At 27.4% G+C, this 6000-nt stretch overlaps 1 long non-coding RNA gene across 1 annotated transcript; it reads right to left on the bottom strand.

Moving 5' to 3' along the window:
- Positions 1 to 2243: 2243 nt before the first annotated feature.
- On the bottom strand, positions 2244 to 2970 carry LOC108661243 (uncharacterized). Its single transcript, XR_001926992.2, has 2 exons — positions 2859 to 2970; positions 2244 to 2592 (listed from the first exon to the last, which is right to left on the bottom strand). It is a non-coding gene; the product is annotated as an uncharacterized LOC108661243 (long non-coding RNA).
- Positions 2971 to 6000: the final 3030 nt, after the last annotated feature.

Here is a 6000-nt window from a genome sequence, read left to right on the forward strand (position 1 = left end):
ATGTAAACACTACTCTCAGTTCACTTGCTGCAAATGCTTCTCTAAGTGATTTCTACATTAATACACATGCAACGACCCAAAAGTTAAAAAAAAAAATGAGTGAGGAGAGAAAGTGAGATAAAAATCATAAAATAAAAAAAACATTTAAATTTTTTTCTTTAATTAAAAAATAAAAAATAAAAGGATAATAAAATAAAGGTTTTTATTTCGTTTTACAAAAAAACTAAATGAAAATATAACACTGTTACTCCTTTTATAAATAAAAATAAAACACAAAATTTTATGTAAAAAAAGAGAAAATATCATACTACAAGAGGTGTATATGAAGTTTACCCTATTTATTATGTTGTTTGATTCATGGAATAAATAGGGTAAGAATTGTTATTATGACCCATTCCAATTTTTGATTAGTAAAAAATAATTTTAGAATATAAAAAAGTATTAAAAAGATAAAAATATCTATTATTATAATTTTTTTTTCTTACTAGGAATATAACATATGTTTTTTAATTTAAAATATTTATTTTTATAATTTATTAAAAATATTAATAAATTTTTATTTAAAACTTTAATATGATTATATTTTTTATGTTATTTTTAAAATATTAATAATTTATAAATAACATTTTAATTTAATTTTTAAATTTAAAATATTAATTTAATGTAATTTATTATTAAAATTTAAACTTATTTATTCGAAATTCTTTTTGATTTTATTTTCTTTTCTTTTTTCTCGATTGGTCAATCACCGAAGATGTGGCCGGTGTAATAAAACGTCAATATGATAGTTTCACAATGAGATCTAACATGCTTCCTCTGTCGGATCAGACCATAAAAGAGGTGCCACCTCGCCTTCTTCAATGGCGGAGGACATTTAGAAAAAGAAAGAGAAAGGCAAGTCACGGAGAGAGAAAAACAACAAGAGGAAAATGAAGGGAAACTGAACTTTCTTAACGTGAGTAGAGGTATTTTTATTTAAAACTTTTTGGACTCTATTCCATATGAGACAAGATACTTAATAGCAAAGAAGACGATATATAATGCTTATTCTGTAATTTTGAGAAATAACCATTCTTAAGAATGACTATTTCATACTATAAAAACAAACTAAACAAAAGAATAATAGCTAGTCACCTAGGAATAGAGGGGAAATATGACTTATTAGCCATTCCCCTCAAGCAGGCGAGTAAGATTCCTTATATCGTCAATTCCTTTCTCTATTTAAGATATACTTTTAATTAGTAATGTTATTTCTTTGGTACTTCGAAATTTCCTTACATTAATCGTTAGAAGTTTACAATAGACATAAACTATGTTTCGTAAACTTGGTGTAGAGGGATTCTTTTATTTTATAACCCCAATACAATGCATCGTAGAATAAGAAAAGATGATATAGTGTTAGTAGCCCATATATATATTGATATGGTAGGATAAAAAATGATAGATTGCACACATTAACTATTAATTTTAAAAATAAACGGTTGACAAGAAAAGAAATCAAGAGCAGTAATACTTTAATGCTATGTGAAATTTGTTTAAATAAGGCAATGAAATTATTGAAATTTTCTTTTGAAATTATTTTTGATTATATTAATAATTATATAGTTTTCAAATTTTTAAAAGCTATTGTTTGAGAGCCAAATAGTTAATGAGTAATAGTTTTTTTCTTTTTTTAATGAATTAATGAGATTGGAAGTATTTAAAATTTTGTCATTGCGTGTCAGAACAAAAAAGCCTCCATTTAACGTAATATTTTAATATCAGAAAGAAAATATATAAAAGAAAATTTTGGTTATCTTCGAAGAATAATTTTATTAATTAATGCATCAAAACAGACTCCTATTATTTGTTCATAAAAGGGAAAAATATTGGATTTTTAAAAGAAAGTGAACGTAGTTATTTTAATCAAAATAAATTATACTTTAAATTAAAATTGTATCAAGCAAATTGCAATCATATTAATTAGAGAAGACATTGTTTTAATTTAGGCCATCCACATGTCGAAGAAGTAGGGCATCCAATTAGGACAACTTCCCTTTTTTACCTGAAATTTTGTTTTTTTTTTATATATATATTTATATTAGATTATAAGAAATTTCAGATTGATAGTGTAAAACAATTGAGTTAATGTGGCATGGTGATTCTTCTTTATTAGACAGTGCTTCAACAAAAACATACATCTGATTCGCCATATATTATCATGTATATAATTTTATGCATGTTTTGTTTTGTGTAGAATTAAATTGTGCATTTAACATAACTTTTATTCATGAAATGACAGGTTTACAATATCTAACACATATTAACATTGTCCAGGCTATGTAGTACAATATCTAGCAAAATACTAGTATTATACATACCGGAGGACGAAACTGGACCAAGAAGCTAAATGCTGAAGCATTAGCTTTTGTTTTATTCACTCGGTACTAGACAATGACATTATTTGATACATCAATACGTATGATCAGCAGGCTGACTAGCTAGCAGTAGATTATGTTTGATCTGGTTTAGTAACTGGAGGGATATAACCATGCCCCCAAGGATCATCCTCCTTTTGAGGTTTATAAATGAGCTCCCTTGCAGCTTTCTCATCTGTAAGATCAGCAAGATGATTAAAAATTGTCGATTAATCATATAACCTTGTAGAATTCCATATATGATTTAGAGGTTTGCCTGTTTATTTCATAGGTAGCATGAATTAATGAGCATGCTTTTGGGTTGATTAATACTAGGACATAAAGAAAAACTAGCTGATTCATGCGTGTGAGCACAATTAATTAAACATTTTATACTCTTTAAGTCTGCATCTAGTTAGGACGAGTAATGAACTAAAGAAAAAGGCTAGCATATATGCTTACAAGTATTGGCAGTCCTTTCGACGTTCCTTGCAGCCATGGCTGAGACTAGAAGGAAAAAAATAACCAAGAGAACCTGGAAGAGAAATAAAAGCTTCTTAGGAGCCATTTTCTTGGTAGTGGGGGAATGTTTGCACCGCAGTATATATATAGGCCCACCCAATGCCGACCAAGTTTCCTCTCATTTTCCTACCAAATTTAGGGAGCCTGCATACAAGAAGACATGGATACCTAATTAAATTTGACAATTTACAAGTCCAAATTGTTCTTTTTAGGTGACTTTCAATGCCTTTGCTGATGTGGGTTATAATCATGATCATCAACTTGCTCCCTACTCCCTTTTTTTCGTATATTTGGCATCTATTATTCAAGAGAGTTTATGTTATTATCTGCCAGATCGAAAAAGAAAAGACAGAGAGAGCACCTATATATATATATATTATATAATGATTTTAAGCGGTGTGAATTTTTTTTTGAAAGAATATAATACTAGTTAACCTTTTACTTCCCGAAGATTCTTGCGAAGTGCACAGGTTGTAATGGATCTTCAAAATATACAATTGAGTTAATACTCAACTTGCTCAAATTGCAAGCATTTCCTAATATACATGGTTACAATCCTCAAGTTATTGTAACCTAATTCCATGGGGTTCTCGAGATCTTTTTTGACTCGGAAGACAACCCTTCATCACGTATAATATGTGGACGTAACTGAACCCATCTATAACATAAGTAAAAGGAAGCCCCAAAGAGACTTCCGCACTTGATCATGTTTGTGGCTTTTACTATCAACATGTGGTTAATTTAAAACAGTTAATTAAAAAAGAATTTTGAGATGGTTTTTGTAGGGTCGGTTGCATTAGGATTGTAAACAAGGAATTTTTTTCTCTTTAGCTTCAGAAGAGGATTTTCCACATTGAGTGATGGTGTTTTGGTTCTCACATTGGTTCATAGGAAATTGAAGCTAACAATGCTTCCATGTATTAAGGAATATATATTTTTTATAAAATATAATATAAAAATAAAATTTTTTGGTGGATATTTGTGGATTTCATCCAAATTTGACATGAAACAAAATTTTAGTTTTTAATGAAACATGATAGGAATCATAAGGTGGATTAATTTTAAATAATTTTAAATGCATCAGATTAAAAAGTTTTAATTAAAATCGAAGATCATTTAGAAAATTTCATCATCAAAACTTAAAAAAAAATTAATAAGTATAATTAACATTCATTTTATTTTGACTTTCAAAAAATATTTATTTTATTTTAATAATTTTATTGTATCAATTATGTAGCTTATCAATAATTACTTTTAAAATATTATATTTTCTTAGTATGAATTTGATTTCACTATTAGAATCATGTAATTATTAAAATATAATTATATCAACATTAACATATATTAAGATCTAAAAAATCAAATGTTTTCAAAAAAAATTATTTAAATAATAAATTTTGCTTAATAAGAGAAGTGAAAATATTTAAATTTTTTAAAATAATTATCTTTAAATTATCATTACAATTATTATTTATATTATTTTTAAATTTCAAATTATTTCTCTTTAATTATTATTATTTTTATTTATAATATTATGTAATTTTAAATTATTTTTAATAAAAAATTTAACACCCACGTGGAAAGCGGTGCACCACTCTAATGTTTGTAATGAGATTACCTCGAAAGATTGGAGATAACACTGTCACATTGCCACCAGACTGATTTCGTCCCAATTAGATGACAATAAATCAACATCTTGTACTAGCTAGCTAGTTGGAAAAGTCAGTGGGACGCTGGGAGCCATGATTCTCTGGTCCACTACATCAGCTTCAATTGCTGACTTTTGCTCCCTCGTTGACAAAAATCAGAAATCAAGGCCACTAACTCACTGCAGATGGTCAAACAAGTTGAACTTTTGGCAAAATTGCCAAATTCACATAATCCAAATTTAGCAGGTGGGCAACTTCCGCAAAAGTCACTCTGTACCCCAGAAAATAGAGTACGTCTATAAATATGGGATCCAATCGAACCTTCCAATCGCTTTATCAGAGCCTCACAGCTACGCGAAATGGTAGATAATTAAATAGCACGTTTTTAAAATAGTTTTAAAAAATAAGATTTTTTGAAAATAATTTTTTATAATTTTAACTGTTTTTAATTAAGAGAGAAAATTTTTGAATAAAATTATCCTTATTGAAACCTTTTCATATTTAAGTACACGTGAAAAAAAAAATTATCAAACGTTATTTTAAAAAAAATTATTACACATTATAGTGAAAAAAAATTATTACATGCAATATTGAAAAAAATTTATCGTTATACGCTATTTTGAAAAAAAAAACATATTGTTACATGTTATATATAAAAAAATTTTGCTATCCGTGATGTTGAAAAAAAAATTTTGTTACGTACGTGTTAAAAAATTGTTGTTGTTACACAACATGTTCAAAAAAATTTTACTACACATCATTTTGAAAAATAAAGTATTACACACCTTCAATATATTTGTTACACAACAAGTGCATTAGAGTTGTTATATGCAAACATGACGTGTAACGATTCATGTAACAACTATGGACACTATTCTAATTTATAGATTTTATTTATAATTTCAATCTATCAATTTTAGAGTTTTGTGAATGTAAACTAATAAATTCAAAAATATATATTGATGTCATCTCTATTTTTTGATCTGTAGATTGATGACAATATGACGAGATGACGAAAAATAGACACAGATTACGATGGTGGTAAAATTAGAGATAGATAAATAGCGAAAAAGACAAACAACATTTAATTTGCTTAGATGCCGAGAGAGAAATCGGCAACATTTAATTGGACTAAATGGTTTAAAAGAGATTTTTGTCGAGTGACAAAAGTTGATAAAAATAATTAACTTTATGTTAAACATTTTTTTAAATGAGTATATGAGATTGGTTGGTTTTTACAATTTTCTCCAGTTAAATCAACCAAGAAGAAACTAAGGCTACAATTGAGAAGAACAAATTTTGCCTAATAAACCAAGTCTGATTTGCATGCGACTCTAGTTTCCTTGCAGCTATAGATGGGACTAAGCCATGGAAACTTATAAAAGCCAAATAACTTCGCAGTTACAGAGGATGGGGTTATGTATACTTGCAGA

The sequence above is a fragment of the Theobroma cacao genome, chromosome 3 (assembly GCF_053813885.1).
Source record: "Theobroma cacao isolate CCN51 chromosome 3, ASM5381388v1, whole genome shotgun sequence".
Taxonomy (NCBI): domain Eukaryota; kingdom Viridiplantae; phylum Streptophyta; class Magnoliopsida; order Malvales; family Malvaceae; genus Theobroma; species Theobroma cacao.